Source organism: Pogoniulus pusillus, chromosome 24 (genome assembly GCF_015220805.1).
Source record: "Pogoniulus pusillus isolate bPogPus1 chromosome 24, bPogPus1.pri, whole genome shotgun sequence".
Taxonomy (NCBI): Eukaryota; Metazoa; Chordata; class Aves; order Piciformes; family Lybiidae; genus Pogoniulus; species Pogoniulus pusillus.
Window position 1 is genome coordinate 2,463,446 of NC_087287.1, and position 24,488 is coordinate 2,487,933.

The 24,488-nt window shown below is 46.1% G+C and overlaps 2 long non-coding RNA genes across 3 annotated transcripts in view; one reads left to right on the plus strand and one right to left on the minus strand.

The window, feature by feature from the left end:
- Window positions 1-8,925: 8,925 nt before the first annotated feature.
- LOC135185890 (uncharacterized) lies at window positions 8,926-11,300 on the plus strand. Its single transcript, XR_010306673.1, has 2 exons — window positions 8,926-9,336; window positions 9,492-11,300. It is a non-coding gene; the product is annotated as an uncharacterized LOC135185890 (long non-coding RNA).
- Window positions 11,301-15,562: 4,262 nt separating this feature from the next.
- LOC135186298 (uncharacterized) overlaps window positions 15,563-24,488 on the minus strand; it is a 52,899-nt gene continuing 43,973 nt past the window's right edge. Inside the window, exons 2-4 of one of the 2 annotated variants that reach the window (XR_010306812.1) lie at window positions 21,568-21,878; window positions 16,976-17,093; window positions 15,563-16,663 (exon numbers count right to left, since the gene is read on the minus strand). This is a non-coding gene — a long non-coding RNA (uncharacterized LOC135186298). Of the gene's footprint in view, window positions 17,094-21,567; window positions 21,879-24,488 lie in introns of both variants that reach the window. The other variant, XR_010306811.1, reaches the window with a different exon arrangement.

The following is a 24,488-nucleotide window of genomic DNA, read 5'->3' on the forward strand; positions in this document are numbered from 1 at the left end:
TTCCCAGCCCCACTCCCCTACCCCTCCTCCCCGTGCCGTGCATTTCCTTTATTCTATTTATGGGCTCATAAGTGGGAAATAGAAGGTAATTGACTACTCATGCTGCATTTAAAATAGTGGCATACCTAAATCCAATTATGCAGGGGAAGGTAATGAGTGGCAACTCCTCACTAAGGTGCATTGCCTTCAGCAGCATCCATCCGATTCTCCTTCCTTTGCATTTCCTACAGTGACTGCAGTATAGGCAGGAGAGGGCTGGATGGGTGGGCAGAGGTCAGTGAGATGAGATTTAACAAGGCCAAGTGCAGGGTTCTGCACTTTGGCCACAACAACCCCAAGCAGCAATACAGGCTAGGGACAGAGTGGCTGAGAGCAGACAGGCAGAGAGGGATCTGGGTGTACTGGTAGATAATAGCTGAAGATGAGGCAGCAGTGTGCCCAGGTGAGCTAATGGCATCCTGGCCTGGATCAGCAGGACAAGGAAGGTTATTCTGCCCTTGTATTCGGCACTGGCCAGGCCACACCTTGGGTGCTGTGTCCAGTTCTGGGCTCCTCAATTCGAGAGAGATGTTGAGGTATTGGAAGAAGGGCAACAAAGCTGGTGAGGAGCCTGGAGCACAGCCCTGTGAGAAAAGGCTGAGCGAGCCTGAAGGGAGGCTGTAGCCAAGTGGGGTTGGTCTCTTCTCCCAGACAACCAGCACAGAACAAGGGTACAGTCTCAAGGTGTGCTAGGAAAGGTCTAGGCTGGATGTTAGGAGGAAGTTCTTCCCAGAGAGAGTGATTGGCATTGGAATGGGCTGCCCAGGGAGGTGGTGGAGTCACCATCCCTGGAGGTGTTGAAGCCAAGCCTGGCTGAGGCACTTAGTTCCATGGTCTGGTTGATTGGCTAGGGCTGGGTGCTAGGTTAGACTGGATGAGCTTGAAGGTCTCTTCCAACCTAGTTGATTCTATGAATAAATACTGTAAGAATGTTTTGTGCCTAAACCCATCTCCGTTGCTGTAAGTTTGCAGTGCTGAAGTTTACAGAAGATGTGGTTGTGCTAATTAGAATGCTGCAGCAGACCCTTCCTTACTACTGGTACCACACTGATAAATCCCAATGCGATTTGGGGGGGGGGAAGAAAGAAAGAAAGGAAAAAAAGAAAGTGTTGATTCATTTCTTAAGTGCATCTTTTTTGAGCCATGCAATGTTTTTGAAAGAGCACTGGGATTTCTTTTGAAGCACATCTTGACTTTTAATAAAGATATCAAAAGTGCTTCAAAATACAGCGGAGTTAATTTTGCTCCATCACTTTTTATTAGCTTTTAACTAACTCACCTGCTTCTAGGAGGGTGAGGAAATGGTTCAGATCTCTGCTTTGTCTTTCAGTTTACTTGGCTGTTGATACTTAGGGGAAGAAAATTACCTAGAAAAGAGAAAAAAAAAATTAAAGAATTTTCCCATATATCAAGCTTAAGGTAAAGGAGGACAGAAATGTGCTCCCTTGTGACACCTGGGCTAAGTGGGCTATGAAATACCTACAGGTAACCCAGCAAAACAGCAATACTGGAGCAGCCTGCAGTGCAAAATGGCACTTTAGGAAAGCAGCTTCACATGGCTTGCTGATTCCTGTGATGAAGAGGTCCAGGACTGAAAAACAGCCTAGAGAAGCACCCGGAGCTAACCTGGGGTTTGTTTGCTTATCAGCCTCTTGCATTTCTGCTGGTGCCTGTGGGCTGCTCTGTGCTGTCTGTGGAAGAAGAGCAATACCTGCAGTTCCACCTCAGATGCTTGGACCTTTAATGGCATTCATTAAAGCTTAGCAAGGATGATATGATGTGTAAAAAAATAATCCTGTTGCTTAATTGTCTTCAATGCCAAGGGCTGTTAGGCAGGGATTGCATGAAAAGATGAGAAGCTGGAACATTTCTGTTGTGGGCACGATGGGAGGATCCTCAATTATCTAAACATTCAGTTTGTTGCTGTTGGGTTGTTTTTTTTTTAACCTGTAGTAAATTTTGGATTATCAAAACAAGTAGCATTAAAAAAAATCAGATGCCCTTTAGCTGAGTCATCTTTTCACTCACATCTTGAGAGAAGCTGCTGGCAAATGGCAGCATGAAGTGACTGCTGCCCATTGCCACAGCACCCAAGTGGATGCTTGGAATTTTGCTGGGCTTTAAGAAATAATCTAAGTTGCTTTCCCTGTACACACACCTCAGACATCTCCCTCAGGCACGTATGTGACATTGCACACTGCTTGCCCTCTGAAAGCTTTGTAATCTGTTACACAGTTCCAAAGAGGAGAAAAGACTTCTATTTCATGGCAAGGAATGAGGCAAGGAGTTAAGAGCTGTCATTCTGGGCTTGCCACCTTTGCTCTTCCTCCTGCCCCAGCTGAACATCAGCTGCAGGGTTTCTGAACTGCTGCAAGCAGCGTTTGCAGCCGAGTATGACCCTTGCTAGGCAGCTGACAGGTATGAGTGAGCTGCTTCTGCAGTGTGCTGTTCTGGGAAGCCAGTCCCAACGGATGGGAGCATGCCTGTGAGAGAGGAAGGAAAACTGACAGTGAGGAAGCTGGATGCAGATGTCAATTTGTGCTAAGCAGTTCGGGAGGAGCTCTGCCCCACAGCTATGGAGCTTGCGATCCGCAGCGCCAAAGCTGCGTTATCAGGCGCCGAGCCACACGGTGCCTGGCAGGATTCCAGTGTCATCTCACTGATGAGATAATGGTTTCCACACATGAATCAGACAGCAACGTTAATGGAAGATGTTTTACGACAGGGAGCTTTAAAAGTTCTTCCATTATCCTATAGTTAGACCATTAGGATATTCTGTAAGGTGCAGCATGCTGCGGTTGTGATGACAGCAACACGTTCTTCCTTCAATTGGTAGATAAGATATGATGGGAGCTGAGATTTCCAGGCCTCAAACATGCTTCTGAAATATCCATGGATTACCAAAGATGCTTGGTATATATGAGGAAGTCAGGGTAAAGTGTGGGATACCTAGACTAATTACCTGGAAATGGCAGCCTGAGGCTGGCTAAAGCCCGGTCTGATTAGCATTCAGTGTCAGTGCTGGCAAATGAGGAAGAACAGAAACTGCCAGAGCAACAGAAAGATGAAAGGGTAGTGCTTCCTACCTGTCCTTCAAGCTCTCCTCCCTAATGAAGCCCTCTGCAGCACTTGCAGCCTGCTTGGCAGTGAGATGTCTTGCTCGGGTCTGTGGATCAGGTGGCACGGAGCTCACCATCCCCTGCTTTGCAGAAGGAGAGGAGAGATGGCAGCACCTCCAAACACCTCCCTGCCTGGGCTAAGACCGTGTAAGAACTCAAAGCAGCCAAGTGCTAAATAAGTGGCCAGCCAAAATCAGGGTAGAGCTGCTGAAGCAGCAGGTTTCCCAGGTGCTGCCCCAGTCTGTCTGGGGGAGGGTTTGTCAAGGAAGACAAATGCTGCTGTCCTAGACCTGAAGATGAAAAGCACACTGTCCTTTTCCAAAGGAGGGAAAAATCATTTTACACAATTAGGTTTTAAATCTAAGAAGTGCAGCTTTGCCTTGCTGCTAGCAAACAGTGCTCTGTGCAGGATGCTTATTTATTTATTTCCAAAACACAGTCAAGGCTGCCTGTGATTTGGATCTGATTCCACATTTATTTTTCATAGTTTGTTTGCTTAGCAGCTCTGCAGTAAGGCAGTGATTAGTTAAGTCAGGGAGACATAAATTCAAAGCCTTGTTCTTCATTTTAGATGTTCAGGCTTAATTGGATTTAAATCAGATTAAAAAGTGACTTCTGAGGGGAAAAATCCCCCCCCCAAGCATGAAGAGATGGTTTTAAACTTATCACATAAATGGCAGCAGAGATTTGTATCTTTGTAACATCTATTCCCTCTTACAGCTTGAAATTCTATTCGACAAAGTACTTCTATATTAAAATGGTGGCAGGGTAGAGTAGGAGGAAGCTACTAACTCATAAAATCAACCAGGTTGGAAGAGACCTCCAAGCTCATCCAGTCCAACCTAGCACTCAGCCCTATCCAATCAACCAGACCATGGCACTAAGTGCCTCATCCAGGCTTTTCTTGAACACCTCCAGGGATGGCGACTCCACCACCTCCCTGGGCAAATACTTCCTCCAAATAAATTGTTTTCTAGTCCAGAGTGTTTTCTTCAGAGTGTAGTGAAGTTTTAAGCTTTAACATGATAAAAGGAGGTCGTTCTATGAGTTCATTAAATGTATTAATTGCTGTGAAAATTATATAATGTAAGCTGCATTAAAAGCATGGAAGGGACTCTCCCTGGAGATGCCCTGGTAGTTCCAGATAGTTTCTCCCTTGGGATTTAAGGGACCATCAGAGATTTATTTACGGGCTTGGGCCACATGTAAATATGAGTTGCTGAATTTGGAAGAGTTTGGATGAGGACAGAGTAGTTTTCAGTGCTGTGGGAGTAGTTTGGGGTCTCCACAAACAAAGCAGTGCAGGAACCGTGCATGGCTCCATCCTGACTGTCAAGCAAGGGTTATGCTGTGGGGCAACAGCATTTTGCTGCCTGGCCTTTTGCCTAGTTTACTAAATTTGAGCACTTGGACAAACAGGCCAGCTGCAGGATCAGCTGTCTGTGGCTTTCCAGGCTCCTCATGATGCAAAAGATTAAGGACCTTATGCAAAAATCAGGTACTTAACCATATGGGAGGCAGGATGAATATACAGTTTTTGGAGGACAGAGCAGAGATTTGTATTTAGATAATTTCCCATCTGGAATGATACAATGCTGGGGAATTCATCTTCCCCAAAGGTGTGTTCTTGGGGAGGGGGAGAGGGCTTGACAGAGAGAACTGCTACCAAGATAAGGCAGAAGGAATAGCAACCACTGACTCCAAGTGCCTGTGCTCATCTTCCCCATCAATTATTCAGACAAGAAAGATTTACATGAAAATTAATCATTAAATTTTGAATTGCTTCTTTACATCAATAATGAAATAGCTGTGCCAAATACAAACAGATAAAGAGAACAGCATAAGAAATCATCCTTAATGCACAAAAGGAGAAGTAATGTTTTAATGAAACTATAAAGCTCATTACTGCTTTACGATGGAGGGTTGCTGTCAGTGACCTAGAATAGAGAGCTTTATATGCCAAACGTGAAGCCTCTTGTTTAATCTCTCATATTTGATGTTGGCATATTAAAAATTGTGGGCTGAATTCTTCTACATTGCAGAAGCCAGGAGGTTTTGGCACCAAATTAATTATTGTACAGCCAAGGGGTTGTGTTCCAAGTACATGCATCCAGAATGATCACGGTAGGCATGGCACTTCGATAGCTTTGCTTTTTAAATGGCTACATCCAGTGTATCTCCTGACAAAAGAAACCTAGGCTGAGCCTAAGCCTGCAAAGAACAATTTAACTGGTAAATTTCAAATTGTTATCAATTGCTGTGACTCTATCACTGACCCCAAAATGCTGTGGGAAAGCTAAAGCTTTAGCTTCTTTTGCCCTTACCACTGACTAAGTTTCTAACGCTGCTATCCAGGCAACAAAACGTGGAAAGCATGGAGAATAATCAACCTGTATACACAAAAATCTGCAAGTAAATAAAGTGTTCTCATTATTTATTAAAGTAACATGATGTTGGTCTTCTGTTTAGGATTTCTGAGTGCTTGGTGGTGAGAAAACCACAAATGAAGTCAGATACAGCATTGACCTAGAAAGCACTGAGACCCTGCAGTGTATTTGGTAAGCAGAAATGCTTTCCTAAATTCAATTACTTTTAACTTGCCGGTGGATCTTTTCAGAGCCTTGCTCGTGATGGAATCCCCTCCAAAGGCAGGCTGTGACCATCAAGCACTAAAGAAGTGTAAAGCATCTGTGGGACAAAGTAACTTACCTAATTATGCAAAGCTCTGCGCCGCTTCCTGAGCTGCTCCAGCTCCTTCGGTGAACGTTGTTTTCATTTGGATACAGGTTCGGTTTGCCATTTCCCTTCACCAGTCTGGTGCCTGTACTGAATTAGAGGGAAGACAAGCATAAAGTCAATTCCACCTGCTGTAATTCCCCAGATTGTAAAAAGGAAAGACATTTATTTAATTTGCTTTGCAACCTATAAGCTCTCGAGGGTCATTAATTTCTCAAGAAGTAAATAAGTTCCAGTGTTTTGTTCTTGGATTTATCACTTTTTGTCTCTTCCCATTCTCGCTGTTAATTCAGCTCCTGCCTCTTGCCTGAGTGCACTCTGCGAGAGGCTGCGGCTGGGCTTCTCTAGCTCGGGGACCAGAGCTGGGTTTTCCCTGCTTGCTCTTGTAATTGGCAGCACAAGGCTGCAGGAGCACAGGTAGCACACAGCTGGGGGTTGTGTTTGGGGACATCTCGCTGAGCATTCATACAATCACAGAGTCAACCAGGTTGGAAGAGACCTCCAAGATCAGCCAGCCCAACCTAGCACCCAGCCTGATCCAATCAGCTAAACCATGGCACTAAGTGCCTCATCCAGGCTTTGCTTGATCACTTCCAGGGACAGCCACTCCACCACCTCCCTGGGCAGCCCATTCCAATGCCAATCACTCTCTCTGCCAACAACTTCCTCCTAACATCCAGCCTGTACCTCTGCCGGTAGAACTTGAGACTGTGTCCCCTTGTTCTGTTGCTGCTTGCCTGGGAGAAGAGACCAACCCCAACTGGCTACAGCCTCCCTTCAGCAATGAGGTCACCCCTGAGCCTCCTCTTCTGCAGGCTGCACACCTCCAGCTCCCTCAGCTTCTCCTCACAGGGCTGTTCTCCAGGCCCCTCACTAGCTTTGTCACCCTTCTCTGGACATGTTCCAGTACCTCAGCATCTCTCTTGAATTGGGGGGACCCAGAATGGGATGTGCTGATGCACATCTTTTACTGGTACCAAGGCTTTTTGGGCATGAATCTTACTGGCTTGCACCTCACAGTGAGTGGCATGAGGAGTGCTCATGGGCATGGCAGCCAGCCAGTTGGTGTAGCCATGGAGAGAAACCTGTAGTCTTCTGGCAGAACACCACAGTCCCTGGAGGAAATTGCCTCAGCAAGAAGTTCAGGGGACACAGTCTCAAGTTGTGCTGGGGAAAGTCTAGGCTGGATATTAGGAGGAAGTTGTTGGCAGAGAGAGTGATTGGCATTGGAATGGGCTGCCCAGGGAGGTGGTGGAGTCACCATCCCTGGAGGTCTTCAAGAAAAGCCTGGATGAGGCACTTAGTGCCATGGTCTGGTTGACTGGCTAGGGCTGGGTGCTAGGTTGGACTGGATGAGCCTGGAGGTCTCTTCCAACCTGGTTGATTCTATGATTCTATGATTCTCTTGAGGCCACTTTATTAGCAGCTTTTGGTGGGATGGGGGTGTGAAAATATTAGATTTGGGAGATAACCAGCCTGCATTTTTATCTCTGCTCAAAACAGTAGAAAGGAAAATTATCTTATCTCTATAAACTGCTACTTTTCACTTAGTAAATTATTCCACCACCCAAAGCAGACTCCACACAAAGAGCTGTGGTTGGGAGGCATGTAGTTATTTATCTCGGTCAAAGTGTCTCACTTAAAAAGCTGTCAGAAGGAGATAATAACAATAAATACATATGGCATTTGACTAGATGGGTGCAAGATTTTTGCTAAACAGAAGACATTTCTGAAAAGAATAATTGTAGCTAATTAGAAACCTCCAGTTACGCTTAGAGTTGTAAGAAAGTGAAATCAAATTTAATTATTCAAGGTCCCAGTTGTGCCAAAGATGTTATAAAGAATATCTTTATGGAGACACTCAGTATAAGAAACTGGCTGGTGCTATTATTAGCATGCTCAGTTGCACATTTCCTTTGTATTAGTTTAAAGTTTAATGATGGTATTTGTAGGACTAATTACCAAGACTCTGCACAGCACTCATTGGGGTACTCATCCAAAAGGCATCCATTTATTTGATGCGAACTCCACAGTAGCTTGGAATAAATTCTCTATGTTAAGTATATGTACAAACAGGTACTGGCATCTGGAAATATCTGTGATCCTGCCCATTGCTCCCTTGGAAGCCTCAACAGTGAGCACTAGCATGCTCCTGCATGCTAGCAGAGGATGCACTGACTGACTGCTGGCACTGCTGTGCTGGGAGATGGCCTGCAAAGCACAGCACAAGTCTTTCTGCCAGCTGATCCGTAGGCAGTGTTGGAAAAGAGAGGGTGTTTCATGCTACTTGGAGTGACTGACAGGTAAGATTCACTTCTCCCCACCTCAGAAACCTGGGACAGCTGAACTGGGCACTCCAGGCTTCCTTTCTGAGTTTCTGGAGATGACTGGGTATTTTTAGGCATGACTCATCTGTCCTATTTTAGCTCTCTATTTTAGTGCAGGATGAATTGTACGATGTCCATTAGCTTTAAAGAGAGCCTAATCTGAGTAGTGCTGATGTGGATCTCTTAATTGATTTATCTAGATCAGTTCTACCCCTGTCTGCCAGGGTCTTTAAAGCATCAGGCTAAAGCTGAAGCAAACAGTGCAAGAGAGGCAGTGCAAAAAGATGTCTTTTGCTCTGCTTTTCCCAAACAGCAGCATCTTGTCAGGTGATGATTTTGTCAGCCAAGCACTTGAGTTGGCTGTGGTCATTTTGTACTGTCAAAACTACTGTTGGTCCTAGTCTACAAGCCAAAGAGTCTCCATCTGTACAACCTCCATCTAGGTGGAAGAGAAAGTTTTTTAGTCCCCTTCCTTCTCAAAGCATTTGGTTTTCCACTGACAACCTTCTTTTTTCTCTTGCTCTATCCCTGCCCTCCTTTTCCCTGTGGCTTTTTGTCTTGACCCCTCCTGCCACAGCCAAACCTGCCAGTTCTTTGTAGCTCCTCTGAGGCTGCTTTTGTTGCAGCTAAGCAAAGAGGCTCCCTGCCAGGGAGGCAAGAGTATCAGCTGCACCTCAACAGTGCACTTGTTGCAAGACCTCCAACATATGTCCCACACCCCCTTCTGCCTCCTGTCCCAGACACAGAGCTTGCTGTGGGCTGGAGGAGGCAGCAGGAGAAAAGGCTGGGTCATGCTGAGCATTTCAAAGATGATGAGAACAGCTTGATCATGAGCTCTGAGAGCTGCTGTGCCTGAACACACTCTTACTGAATCCAGCACCAGCTCTAAGCTGGACTGTCAAGAGTGCTCACACACACAGAATGAGCTCCCACTTGCTTTCTTCCCAGCTGACACAGTGAATCCTGGCTGGACTGAACACACTGAATCCTGCTTTCTTCTGCTCACTATTTGCGTTCTGGTTTTAGGTTGTCATTCCAAGACAGCTGAAGAACTTGGCCTGTTCAGGGTGAACATGGATCTGATGGAAGGGATTTCTTCTCTGCAGAAGTGCAGGGTATGTAGGATGCAGAGAGTCCACCTCGTGCAACTGATCCCTTACAAACCTGAGCTCAGAGCGTGTGTGTGTGTGCAGCTGTCGTGTCAGGGCACAGCAGTGGTGCAACTCCCAGCAGGCTTTGTCACTCTTCCACCAGGATCCTTCTCCAACAGGTCACCTCCTGACGCTACCTGATGGCTGCTTTTCCAGTGCAGAGATGATCCTGTGGGATGTCTGATAACGTGCTCCTCAGCATCAGAGCACACAAATGGCAGCTCCCAGCTGGCTCACCTGGGGCGTGTCTGAAATGTGTCCAGCTACTAGAAGGTGTAAGACAGCACAGAATGTATAAAGTACATGAACTACAGAAAATACAAGTCATTTGGCACACTTAGGGAGCTCTGTCCTACTATTCTTTCCCCTTCTGCTTCTCTTGTTGTTAATGAAACAGCTGTGCTTTGGTTTTGGGCTTTAACCTATTTTTGGATTCCTTTTATGCTGCTGGCTCTTTGAAATGCATGAATTGCTGGGAAAGAAAGGCAGTGTCATTGCTTTGAGGCAAGAGGAAGGCCTATAGGTGAAGTCATGTCTGGTAATGAGAGATTGTCTCACCTATTCATCTCCTTCCTTCCTTTATTGCTATGAAGCTACTCCCTTGGGCATGTGGTTGCACACCTTTGCTGCTCTTATTTAAGCATTACAATATCAGCCTCAGCCCTTCATCAGCACAGCTCCTTTGGGGTGGAGGGGTGGGTGTTTTCTTCACATCTGGGGTGCTGCAGAGTTGACATGCTCTAGTGTGGTTTCTATAGATGGTCCTGTTCCCACCAGAGCAAATGTGCTGGCCCAGAATAAAGCTTGGATTTCAAGGACAGAAACTGGAGAAGAAAGGAGGAAGCTGTGAATGGAATAAGGGGCAAGCAAAAGGGAAGGTTTATCTGTTGGGTGAGCAGTACAACCTCTTCGCTGTCAGCTGCTGGGTTCTACCTGGGATGGCAGGCTTTGCCTTTGTGCAGAAGGGTTTCACACCAAGGGATGTGGGTGGGCAAGCAGAGTATCATCACCTCACCAGTGAGATTGTCCCACTGACTCTGTATGCCAACAGATACCAAGCCCAGAATCTCTGGATTAGTTTACAGTCTGACCAATAGAATGGTGTTAGGATTGCTGTGGTTTTAGATGTGCTGCTGTAAATCATTGCAGTGCTTCATTAGTTATTTACTGCCTACAATTAATTAGTTCAGCCCTAAACTAACTTTAAGCAGTGGTTCCTCGTGGGATTTACAGTTTGTAGGCTGAAGGCTTGGCTGTGTCTTGGCTCACACTAATGAACATGCTGTGGTTAATTAAAGTGGGGAGAATCCTACCTCCTGTCTCGGTTGCAGGACTGAACTGGGTCGGTATTGACAACTTACTCATCTCTTTACAAACCCAAGCTAGGCTCAGCACATTTAAACGGATTAAACAGGAAATAAATTATTTTTACTGCCTGGTTTCTGAGTTTTAGGCTCCTGAGAAATATTTCTGGACTGATTGAACCACGTTACCCTCCCAGGCAGACCTTTATTTTCGTCGCTGCAGCCATCACTGTCTTGAGGCAGTGAAAGAGGAGCTCTGTTTGCTCTGCCTCCCCCCACTGACACCGTTCCACTGGAATCGAATCCTGGCTGCAGACAAGGAGAGCTCAGCGCAGCAGGGTTTGGTTTGTTTTTTTTCTCTTTGTGGCTGAAAATCCTGTGCTTCAGGGAAGGTCTAGCAACAAAATGTGTGTCTGTGAGCTGTAATGGCAGCTGCTGTTGCGGGTCCATGCGGGGAAGTTTGCACTCAGAGGGAATGTAATGCTCTGGGTGTTCTCTTGGCTTTGCACACCGATCTAAGTGCTTTTCATGCTGAATATTCCAGGGCTTGGGGATGTAACCTTACACAGCTTGCAAATAGCTGCCATGATTTCCCCTGCTTAGAATAAAAGCAGCTCTGACACCTGTGTGAGCATTTGCATTCTTATTTGCACAGTAGATGATGAAGTTGAGAAAGCCACAGTTTGTGAAACAGAGCATGGGTAAGGAATTAGATGGCACAAATCATCCTTCCTAAGATTAATAGCTCTAATTCCTAGCTGCCTTTCCTGCCCTCACTCTCAGTTCTTTAAGAAGATATCCAGGCATTTGCTTTCACCTCACAGTGCAGTTGAAGATACACACCTAGTGGTGGATGAATGAGGGGAAGGCCTGATGGAAGTGATGGATGGGAGCAGCTGGAGGCAGTGAACGTAGCTCTGGTTTTGGAAATAAATAACAATGGAATAAAATAAATGTAGTGATTTTATAATCATCACCACCTCTGCTTTATGTCTTTGTGCAACACTCAGCAGACTCTCTTGTTTTTGTAAATTCATCTAAGGCTTAGTGCCTCACAGGGACACGTGAGGAGAAATGCTAATTGTGGCTTTGCATTTAGCATCAGCTGAGACCACTGCAGCTACAAAGAGGTCTTCTTCATTGTCCTCTTGCCAGTCAGATCAGTTTCTTGATTTCATTAATCTGCCTGCTCTGTGTAAATCAGTTCCTCTCAAGCTTCTCTGCAGGCCACTGGTCTGAGCAGGGCTGGTTTTGTTCCCTTTTCCCTGGGCACGACACCAGTGCCTGAGCATTTTAAAGAGGCAGCCAAGAAAGGGCTGGGAACTGAAGGCAGAGGAGGATGATAAGAAATGCTAAATGAAAGGCAGAGTGAAGTGTAAGAGAACTGGAGGCCTTGGCTGATGAGAGAAGGTGCCCAGGACTGGTGATTCCTGAGCAAGGGTGAAGGCAGAGCCTGGGCTGCAGGCTTTGGGCTACAGCTGGTTGAGAAGATGCCACAGGGAGAAAACAGAGCAGCACGTTTGGAGAGCTCAGCCTTACCAAAAGCAGTAAACAGTGTTCCAGCACTGCTTAGAGGATGAGAAGACCCACAAATTGTGGTGTGCCCTGCAATAAAACGTACCATGGGCCATAGCCTGCTCTCTTTAAATCACAGTGACACTGGTGCTGACCATATTGTAACACATCAGCTTCCCCTTTCAGTCCCCAGTCTGTTTAAAGGTCTTGCTCATTCTGACAGAAAGAAAACATGTTCTGGTGCATCTCCAACAAAACCAGTGGTCAGTGCAGAGCAGCAAATGAACTTCACAAGCCTGCCACGTGCTTCTTCAGAATCTCACATATAGGAAAACAAAATGCCAGCTCCTTGGGTAAACTCTGGACAAGCTACACGAGGCCAGTGGCTTTGGTTTGATTGAACCTGTTGTTTGTGCCTGTATTTATTAGTTCAGTTACAGTGCAAGCTGCTTTTCATTACCATTTTAAATAGACATTCCCCACCATAGTTAACAACTTTCATGGTATTTTCACTCTCCAGCAACTTTAATATTTATCCTTAAATTATAAAGGCTCTGCTTTTGTGTGTGTGTGTGTATGTGTGTTTTTTTGGTGAGATGGTTTAATTTAGTGGGGTTTGGTTAGCACTCCATAGTAAACTATTCAGTAGATCCATGTACTCGTGAAAAGAAAGCAATGGGATTGAAACCAAATGCCTACCTGTGCAGCAGAAGTCATGTTCAGCCTGGAATGTTGCTGTAAAATCCTTCACACTGATGCCTCAAGCCAGAGGAAGTCTTTGTGGGCTTGTGTGCAGGCAGAACACATGAAATGCTGCAGCTGCAGAACCCTTCCCAGCAGTGTAAGCTACTTGTTGAAGAGCAAGCATTCAGGCATGAAGGTCATGTTGAGTTGTGCCATTGGGTCACTAACACCACACAGCAAAACAGTCCTTTGCCTTCTGGAGCTCAGCAGTGCTGCTCTGGCCATGCCTGGAGAGGTAATGGACACCTACATAAAATGGAAATTAAATGAGAAGCCATTTACTTACATGATAGAATGGGTTGGGGGTTGTGTGTGTGTGTGTGGTGACGCTTAAAAGTCCTCTAGTCCAAGTGCCCTGCAGTGAGCAGGGGCATCGTTTACTACAGCAGGTTGCTCAGAGCCTTGTCCAGCCTGACCTGGCATGCTTTCAGGGATGGGGCATCTACCACCTCGATAGGCAACCTGGGCCAGCATTTGACCAACCCTTTTTGTAAATGGCCTCTTGATACCTGGTCTGAATCTGCCCTCAAGAGACCTCCCCTCCCCAGCTATAACGTGGTCCCTGCTGCCTTGTGCTTAGTCAACAGACAGAGCTAAGCAGCTGCTGTGCCTTACAGATTGTGATTATAGAGTGCTCATCTCACAGAAATGTGATGTCTTTGCAATCCCCTCTGCTCCTGCAGGACTTTGGGCTTAGGCTGTATCAAGATCTCAGCTTGCAGGAGCTGGGGCCTAAAATTACTTCTTCAGCTAAAGCCCAGTGGAAGCTGGAAGGCAGAAGAAAGAAGCCTGCAAAGAAGTGGAGTTAGAAGATGCACTGAAAAGCTAATTCAGCAGGTTGCTGGTAGGGAAGTCATCACCACTTAGCCCTGTGAAAGGAAGAGCATTTCTTGCAGAAGCAGAGTGAGCTCTTTTATTTAGATGCACTGGTTGACTCAAGCAGAAACAGTCAAAGAAGATTTTTCTCCTACTGAACAAGTACCAGCTGCTGCCTCAGAAAGGGGGAGGTGATGCAGCTGGATCTCTTCCTTGCTGTGATCCCAGCGCACCACAAAGGCTTCTCTAGGCTCTGCTGTCTGCTAACAGATCCCAAGGGATGAGAATTGGTGGCTATGACTCTAGCAACAGAGAGCTATTCTCATCCCCTCTCCTGACTGCATATGAGTTCTTGGCGTGGGCTATCTTTCAAGAGTATTTTTACATGTGAACAATTGAGTCACACCATAACATCTCCAGCTCACAAATTCTTCTCCTCTGCCACCTCTGCATCAGTAAAGCTACCACTGAAACTTTAGTGTTTAGTCAGAAAAAACAGCAAACCTTGTTGGGAGCCAGGAGGTATTGAATGATAAAAAGCCCAACAGAGTGAATGTGACTCAGTACATGAGGCAGCAGCAGTTAAAAATACAAACAGCAACGTGAGGAAATAGAAGATATTAAAAACACCAGCATGACATCAAAACCCAGCAAAGCATGGGATGCAGAGCAGAAAACCTTTCTGACAGGGGAAAAAATAATAGATAAGTGTACAGAAGTGATTCCTAGAGGGAATGCTGACAGCCCACTGACAGAGCACTCAACCTCATGCAACCAGGAGAAGTTGGAAGATGGAAACTAAAACCACTCAGTGAAAGTCCTCTAAGAAGTGTGCACTGGGTGCTGTGAGACAGGAGTGCTGAGCAGGCTATAATTAGAAAGCAACACAGGCCTCAGAAGTTGTTTCTATTTCAGCTGTTTCTAAGGGCACTTTTAATTGGCATTATTCAACTACAAACTCCTCCAGAGATGAGTAACGACAAAGTCTTAAGGCTTGCTCCTAAATCATTCTAAGTTTCTCATCGAGAGATCATTTTAGTATGAGCCAAATGTGTGCTGGGCTGCAGCAAGAGCAGTGTGGGCAGCAGGGTAAGGGAGGGGATGCTGCCTCTTGGCTCTGCTCTCCTCAGACCCCACCTGCAGTCCTGGAGCCCCCAGCACAAGAAGGACATGGAAGTGTTGGAGCCAGTGCAGAGGAGCCCACCAAGATGCTGAGAGGGCTGCAGCAGCTCTGCTGTGAGGACAGGCTGAGAGAGTTGGGGTTCTGCAGTCTGGGGAAGAGAAGGCTTGGAGGAGACCTTGGAGTGGCCTTCCAGTATCTGAAGGGGACTACAGAAAGACTGTGGAGGAACTATTGACAAGGTCCTGTAATGACAGGACAAGGGGTAATGGGTTTGACCTGGCAGAGGGGAGGTTCAAATGAGATGTGAGGAAAAGGTTCTTTGCAGTGAGGGTGGTGAGACACTGGCACAGGTTGCCCAGGGAGGTTGTGGATACTCCCTCCCTGGAGGTGTTCAAGGCCAGGTTGGATGAGGTCTTGAGTGCCCTGTTCTAGTGAGCGGTGTCTCTGCCTATAGCAGGGGGTTGGAACTGGATGATCCAACCTAAACCAGTCTATGATTCTACAAGCTAGTTGTTATCTCCTGGTGGTCATTTAAAATGGCAAGAAGCAGCTTAACCACCTGCAGCCTTGGCATTCTGGATGCAGAACCAGGCTGCTGTGGCTATGAGCTGAGAGTTGCTGTTTGTATCCCTCTCCCATCTAAAAGAGACCTTTCTCATGCCTAAACAGAATTCACCATGGCTCTCTGTCATCAGCTTTCACACTTAATCAAAACACACAACTCTTTCATTAGCCACTTGCATCAAGAAGATAATAATACTCAGACCAAATTCCCTGTTTTCTGGAGAGCTCACTATTAGGCAATTCTTAATATGACTACTCAGGGCGCAGTGACTTTGAGCAATGACTTTCTCCTATAGTGTATTTGTGAAGCAAAATTGTTTTCTGATGTAAATGAATAGCAGTGCCTGGTAGGAAGCACAAGCCCCATGCGTGTACATGGCTGTGAAACGTGCCAGCAAAGCAGTTCTCATCTTAAGCCACAACAGACCCTGCAAGATGCAGCTCCTGCTCAGCTCAGGAAGTTTAACAACCCTGAAATTTTGCAGACTCCTGGCATGTGCCATCTCCCAGAGAGCTGCTGCAAAGGAAATGGGGTTCAAGGCAGGTAAGGCTGTGCTCTCATTCATACCTTCGTGGAATGTAGTTAGCAGATTGGTGGATGCTTTCTAATGATCTGGAAAGAGGTGAACTGGGTAGCAGCAGTGCTTGAAAGCTCCAAGCAGCTCGCCCCATGGAAGGTCATGCACGTATTTGGGATCTCAGTAGAAATGCAGGCTTCTAACTGCCTGAAATAAAGGTCCCCTTGGTGGCTTCATGGGCAGCAGATGAAGTTCTTGCACTTTCAAAGCAGGCTATGAAAGTTCTGACAGAGAGGAATGGGCATTGTCAAAGCTGCTGGAGCCACAGGGGAAAGCTGAAGGCCACGCTTTTGCCTCAGGCTTCTGTAAACACAGCAGCAGCACAAGGACCAAAATGGAGTTCTTTTCTCTTAATTTATCCTTTCTTTCACCGTGGGAAAAGGCTCCTTCTGAGCACCATTTGTTCTGAAAACAGATTGCTCTAAAAACCAAGCTGCAAACAGGCCAGTCACCTGCAGGAACTTCATGCCATCTTAGTGTAGTTAAAGTACTTGGAGGCCAGAAGATGAGAGATCCTTCCAAAGGATGTGTTCCCTCAGGACCTTCACTACAAGAAGGACTCTGAGGTGCTGGAGTGTACCCAGAGAAGGGCAATGAAGCTGGTGAAGGGTCTGGAGATCAGCTCTGGTGAGCAGCAGCTGTTCAGCCTGAAGAAAAGGAGGCTGAGGGGAGACCTCTTGCTCTCTACAACTCCCCAGAGGAAGTGCTGGTGAGGTGAGGGTCAGTCTCTTCTCCCATGTACCAAGTAATGTTTTAAATATATACTTCCAACTGTCTGCACCCTCCCCCCCCAACACCCCCATGGCTATGTACAGGCAGGTGGGAGTCCCACCTATCCAAAAGGAGCCACATCCTCCATCCCTGACATTCCTTTTCCCAGGAAGGCTTCAGAACTTGAGCAACCACCAGCTGGGTCTCATGACCCTTTACCCTTCCCCAAAGATGCCACTTTGCTGTACCTTGTTGACTGCCACAAGTAGCTCCTCCGGGAAGAAAGAGAATGTGGTTATGATGCACTAAAAGAACACGAATCAGCAGCACTCATCCCACTGCAGCACAGCTCCTCACAAGGGGAACCTGAAAAGCAGCAATTTTAGCTCCAGGTTAAAAGAATTGTTGAAATTTCAAGGAAATTAAGCCTGAACTTCAGGTTTAATTAATCAGAGAGGCAATTACTACTTAAGTCTGAGCTGAAAGCAGGTATTTCAAAAACATCTTCATGAATGTATGCTCTAATCACAACTTGTGCATGGTAAAGGCCCAAAATAACATGAGAAATAAGCACCTACAAAACTAGTAAGTGTTTATTCTCAGTGTTCTCCTCACTGTAATGAAGGACTACATTCCTCTATCAAGGTCAGCTCTTTGACTCGGTGGTGTCAAGTGCCTTAGAAATGCTGCTAACTAGGCAGAGTTATCAATAAAAATCAGCCCTTCTCTATTGATCCTTTGCTTTTTTTTTAACAGGTGATAGCTCCCATCAGCCTGCAAAGAGAGGTCAAAGTTAACAGGGTGGCAGCAGTGTTCATGTCCTCCCCTCATTTCAAAGATCACCACATTTCCCCTGCATGACATTTAAAACACAAACAGTTCTCACAAATTAGATTGGCATCCGTGAGCAATTAAAAGAGCCAAACCCAAAACCCAAACCAGGGAGTCCAGCATCATTATCACTCTATTAGAAAACTGGACTGGACTATCATTGCTTTGGTAACAGAGCAAAAAATGGTCCTGTAATTGACACAGGATAGCTAGCTGGAGAGGAAACTAATGAAGTTGCCCAGGGTGAACTCGAAGCAGCAAAGTCTTTTAAGTAAAGACAAAAATAATTGGAAAGTTTCAGCTAAGAAATAATGGGAAAATGAACAGAAGACTACCATAGAAATAGCTTGTGTAGGCTTAGATAAAAAATAGAGCAATTGGGACTTGAAGACAGAATTGGCAGTGATTAGAAAAGCAGAGACAGAAAATTAGAGAAGATGACAAAATGTTATGCAGAGGCACTGCTGCCTTTGAAGTTCTTGTTTTCGCTGGAGTAGTTCAGAGAGTAGCAAACAAGTTGGGCAAGGGGGTGAGGAGATGTGACCGCAGCACTGCGGAGGCAATCTGCCTTGAATGAAAAGCAAATTGGCTCTGGTTTCCTGGGGTGCACACCACATGAGCTGTGCTGGTTGCTTTCCTCACCTGTCAGCACTGGCACAGCAACATGGGCACCTACTGTGGTGTGCCCAAGCCCTGCGCGGTCTGCGTACCCTTCCCCAGTAAGTATGAGCTGTGCTGGAGCTGCAGCTCTCTGCTGTGCCCAGTGCCTCACACTGCCCCAGGAGCGGTGTGCTAACTTCACTGCCACGTTTGCAGGCCTGCTGGGGTGATGTGCATGTGCATGGAGGGGAAGGTAGCCCAGGCTCTGACTTCTGCAGGTGAATTTCCACAGACTGTTGTGTTGGCCACAACAACCCCAAGCAGTGCTACAGGCTGGGGACTGAGTGGCTGGAAAGCAGCCAGGAGGAAAGGGATCTGGGGGTGCTGATAGATAGTAGCTGAAGATGAGCCAGCAGTGTGCCCAGGTGGCCAAGAGAGCCAATGGCATCCTGGCCTGCATCAGGAACAGTGTGGCCAGCAGGACAAGGGAGGTTATTCTGCCCCTGTACTCAGCACTGGTCAGGCCACACCTTGAGTGCTGTGTCCAGTTCTGGGCCCCTCAATTCAAGAGAGATGTTGAGGTGCTGAAGGTGTCCAGAGAAGGGAAACAAAGCTGGTGAGGGGCCTTGAACACAAACCCTATGAGGAGAGGCTGAGGGAGCTGGGGGTGTGCAGCCTGCAGAAGAGGAGGCTCAGGGCAGAGCTCATTGCTGTCTACAACTACCTGAAGGGAGGCTGTAGCCAGGTGGGGGTTGGTCTCTTCTGCCAGGCAAGCAGCAACAGAACAAGGGGACACAGTCTCAAGTTGTGCTGGGGGAAGTATAGGCTGGATGTTAGGAGGAAGTTCTTCACAGAGAGAGTGATTTCCCATTGGAATGGGCTGCTCAGGGAGGTGGTGGAGGCACCATCCCTGGAGGTGTTCAGGAAAAGCCTGGATGAGGCACTTAGTGCCATGGTCTGGTTGACTGGACAGGGCTGGGTGCTAGGTTGGACTGGATGATCTTGGAGGTCTCTTCCAGCCTGGTTGATTCTATGATTCTATGACTCCTGAAGTCTCTCTTACTAGGTATATCAGGGAAGCAAAAAAACCTCCACTCTGCTGTTACCTCCCTTGTGCCCCTCACAAAGCCAATCCATAAACCAAAACACCAATAAAAGGCATCACAGAGAAGAAGGCAGTGGTGCTGGCACATGATGAGTGATGAGAAACAGCACCCCTGACCTCCTTGTGAGACACACTTACAGCAATAACATATTCCTTAAATTAGTTAATCCCACTGCTTGCCATTTTCTGCAGGTGGCCTGCTCTCTGCTTGGATTTTTTTTCCCTTTGCTTCAAACTTTATTTCCTGTGAAATGGTGCAGATGTGCCTGCAGAGGGATTTTTCATCAATATGTGCTGTTGGCTCACAAGGAAGAAGTTGTCAGCAGCACTATGCTCCTTTTAATAGATGATCCTTTCACAAAGGACACATTTAAAGCCAGCAGAAATACCCATGACCAAATATATATCACACACACACACATATATATATAATAGAAAAAACCTTTCCTACCAAACTTCAGGAAGATCTCAGATGAAAGACTACAAACCTTTAGCTTGGTAATATGTACCAACATCCCATAGTATTGGTTCTTTCAGTGTTAAAATTGATTGAAGGTGGTTACTAAGAGCCACAGCATTTGCTCCTCCTTCTGCTCTCCACTCTTTTAAATAACCTTTAAATTTTTAATAGCAGATTTTTTTTTCTCCCCTCTGCTGTTTCTACCCCAAGGTTAAAGCTTTTTATTTCCACCCACTGGCTGAAGACAAGAGCTTAGAAATAAGCAGTGCTGGTTGCAAGGATTGCAGCAAGGTTGGATGAACAATTAAGCTAATGGTGGGACTATCCAGCTGAATAACCCTTAGATAATGATTGCTGGCTTGGAACATTGTGTGAGGTATGGAATAAAAGGGAAATCAAAAGGAATTCCCTTTGAATAGATGTTTGGCATGGTTGAGTGCTGCAGCAGCATATCTGAATGATAAAGGATGTTCCCTAAGACAAAAGCAGTATTCTTTGCCAGAGAAGAGGAGGATTTAATTTTTATTTATATTCCAAGTGCAAAGTGTTGCTTTCTTGGATGCTCAGTTAATCTTTGAAAGAAATAAGCAAACCCAAAGTGCTTCTACCTTGGTTGTGCCAGAGCACAGAGGCAGAAATAAGCTGAAGAGAGGATGTATTTGAGCAGCCTGTAGAGGAGGAGGAAATCTGATGATTAGGGGACTGGAGCACTGCCTTATGAGGAGAGGCTGAGGGACCTGGGGATTATTAGTCTGGAGAAGAGAAGACTGAGAGGGGATCTATTAAATGTTTAGAAACATCTAAGGGCTGGGGGTCAGGAGAGGGGGACAGGCTCTGCTCACTGCTCCCTCTGATTGGAAAAAGAGCAATGGATGGAAGCTGCAGCACAGGAGGTTCCAGCTCAACCCAAGGGGGAGCTTCTTGACTGTAAGTGTCCCAGAGCACTGGCACAGGCTGCCCAGAGAGGTTATGGAGTCTCTTTCTCTGAAGACTTTTGAAGCCTGTCTGGATGTGTTCCTGTGTGACCTGAGCTAGATTGTGTGGTCCTGCTCTGGCACGGGGGTTGGACTTGATCTCCTTGGGTCCCTTCCAACCCCTAACATCCTGTGATCTGTGCTGCTTCCTTTCCAGGTAACAAACACTGGTTTAAGGCAGAAGGAATATGGGCTGCAAGCTATGTTTGACTACCTGGCTGGCTGGGCTCACAGACTTCCTGGGGCAGGTACAATATTATTGCATCCCCTGATTTGCATTTGCTGATCCAGAAGACCTACTACAGTCTCTGAGCAGTGGGGTTCCAGGCATGCTAACTACACATGTTCCTCAGGGAGCCAGGCTGTAACTCTGGGGCTTCACTTACAGCTTCTGTGAGCCACCAAGACTGACAGACTCTCAGAGTCACAAATGCACTGGCATCCTGAAGACTTTAGTACCATGGCACCACCTTTTGCAACCCAGAGGCTTTCTCAATTACATCTGTAGATTTGTATTACTTGGAGTAAGTTTTAAGATCTATTGTTCATTGAACTGGCCTTGATGTGTTGGTTGGTTTTGGTTCTGTGAGTTTACTAATCAAATTCCAGGAGTATGCTCAGATTTCTCGTGGTTTAAAGATCTGCTCTTTTGGACTGGAGTGGAGGAAAGCAGAGTATTTTGCTTCAGGCTGCAGGAGAAGCAAGCCTTCCCTTTTGGCCAGCCTTAACGAGGCAGCAGTCTATCCCCAAAACCCCAGTGCCATTTCTCTGCAATGGCTCAGGCAGAATCTATTGAACATGCATCCCCTGCAATATAGTTGCTAACAAAAGCAAACACTTCAAATGACCTTTGCCAGGCCCTGTGCTTACCTGGGGTATTAATTAAACTCCCATTAAGAAGTCCACAAGGGTGACATGAGAACCAGGACTAACATCCCTCGGACATAGCTGGCCTGCTTGGGGGTGGCATTTCGCTGACAGCAGAAGCTGTTTGTGACCTGTCACCCTTCTCCTTAAACACTCAGTATTCTTGGCTTGAGCCTCCAGACAGAATCACAGACCTCTAGCTTGGCAGCATCAGCAGCAATTTTCCATTTCACTCAGCATGACACAAGCCACCAGACCCTCTGAAGGTGCTTGGGTATCTGCTCCGGCTGGCTGGTGTTGTCTTCCTTGTGGTCCTGAGGAAGATTAAGAGAACAATCACTTATGCCAACTCTATCAAGCTAAGATGGATTTTCCAGTCAGTTCATAAGCACAGTCTTTAACACTTGACTATAGCCCTAGGATTTTGGATGAGAGAGGTAAACCACATGTGCCTGGAAATCTGTAGTCCTTTAGCCTGTGGGAGGTGTATGCTTCTGCTCTACAAAGCAACACCCAAACCTGTAAGCTCCACATCCTGCCTTTACTATTCCAGTAGCACTGGAGGCAAAGAAAATAGCTTCAGCTATCTTTGGGCCCCCATGCCCCAGGCTAGAATACAATAAAATGTACTTTTCTGTCCTCTGGAAGAGGCCTGACTTGAAAACAGCAAAGCAAGCCAAATTGAGTAAAACTGTGTCTCTAGAGGCAGTAAAACACATGCAGCACAACATAAGCTCCTTCACGCCTTCCACAGAGGAGCCTCTCTTACTTAGAAAGTCCCGTGGCTGTCACTGGCACCATGAGACTTTGCATGAGCTCAAGCTCCATCCTGCAAGTCCCCCAAATGAGGTTGCTTAGTTGTGGCACCTGTGGGCCCAGGCCACATTGGCATTTGCACGTTTGTCTGCAAAGGCTGGGCAGTTAGGGCACAAACAGCACACACCTGCCAGCACTGCAGCCTGTACTGAGAGCTGCCTTTGGGAGCCCTTGCTCACATCTCATGGCAGACTTTACCCTGCTGGGCTTGACAGAGCAGCCTGTGCAAGAAGCAAATAAAACTTCCTTAAGCCCTCTGTTCGATTCTGCACTCCCAATAAAGTTTTAAAGTCACAACAGACAGGAGCTGATAGGAAGCTCAACAACTTGGTTTAATTCATTAATCCAATGTTTGACATTTTTGTTTGAAAAGGAGTGTCAAAGCCCACTAAAACTGAAGAGAAAGAAAACAGGGGCTGAAAACAAAAGCTCAGAGAGACAGATAAGCTACTTGGAGATAGGAAGAAATGCAAATCTCCTGCAAATGCACTGGAAAGAAAAACATACCAGAGAAATTAAAGGACTAACTGAACCTAATTTCTTTTGTTATCACTCTCAATAAGCATGGGGGGTGTGTGTGTGTGTGTGTGTGTTTGTTTTTCTCTCCTTTCATGTATTCCATACTCTTGGTGGAAATTTAAAGGAACTTATATGTTCTTCCAAGGAGGCCTCTTTACAATTACCCACTTCAAAACAGAGCTGAAGATTGAATCAGATCTCCACAGTTGGGAGGGACAAATGGAGTTTGCTCCTGAAACGATGCCTTGTTGCATCTCGTTGCAATGAAATCACAACCAAACCAGAGCAAAGAGGAGGTATTTGTGTACTGGGACCACACAAACACAACTCTAACTCACTAGATTTTATTTTGATCACAACTATAATACAAATGTTCCCCTGGCTGACAGCTTGGATCCAATAAGGAGGTAATTTGGGATAGGTGCTAATGTCTTGTCAAAGTTATATGGATTCTTTTTGAGAAAGACATCTGGTTTAAGTGCTCACTGCCAACTGAATCCTTATAACCAAAGGCAATAATTGCTTGCTGCTGATGTGTATCCATGAATAATTGAAGGACTTGCCTGTCTCTATCCTCACTTTGGCTCCCAGGATTTAAGGGACCCAGGCTTTGCATTTATTAAATAGATCTAATCTTGGTTTTATTTAATTTCCATTTTTATTGCATCTCTGTTCTCATTCATGTTAATAACCTTCCCCTCTTGTTGCACACAGAGCTGTCTCACAGCACCAAAACAAAAAGGTGCCTGAAAGCACAGCTTCTTTCCAGCGCTTCCATTTCTTAGCCACGACAGATCTGCTGGAGGTGATCCTGCTCTGGCAGGGGTGGGCTGGACCAGATGATCTTTATAGGTCCCTTCCAACCCCTGACACTCTATGATTTGGTGTGTTTTGGGGGGAATCTAGATCTGAAGTATCTACAAAATCATAGAATGGTTTAGGTTGGAAGGGACCTCAAAGCTCAGCCATAGGCAGGGACACCTCCCATTAGAACAGGTTGCTCAAGGCCTCATCCAACCTGGACTTGGACACCTGGTGTTTAAGGCCAGGCTGCATGAGGCTGTGGTCAGGCTGGTCTAGGGTAGGGTGTCTCTGGCCATGACAGGGGGGTTGGAACTCACTGATCCTTGTGATCCCTTCCAACCCTGACTGATTCTGTGATTCATTCACCCTTCTCATCTTTATCAACATGAAAGAGGTCACCCCTCAGAGTCTTCTCCCAGCTCAAGAGGCTCAGCTCCCCTCAGCCTCTCCTTGGAAGGGAGATGTTCTCCAAATCTCATCCTTTTCTAAGTAGACAGTACTGAGAAACACCTGTTGATCTGGGGCTTACTCCTGTGTGCCTTTAACTCAGAGTCAAAAGTGTCAAGAGGGAGAATACTGATTCATTAGAGTCTCCAAAATAATATGCAAAGTGCTATAAACTCCAGATGTTGACCACTGCTAAATGCAATTTAATAGGCTGAATGAATGCAGCATGCAATATTTATATACATCCTTAGAGTTCTTTAAGGATATGCCATCCATTATTCAAAGCACAGCAATATTAGACCTCTGCTAGTCAGTCAGAGCAAAAGATTAATTATGCA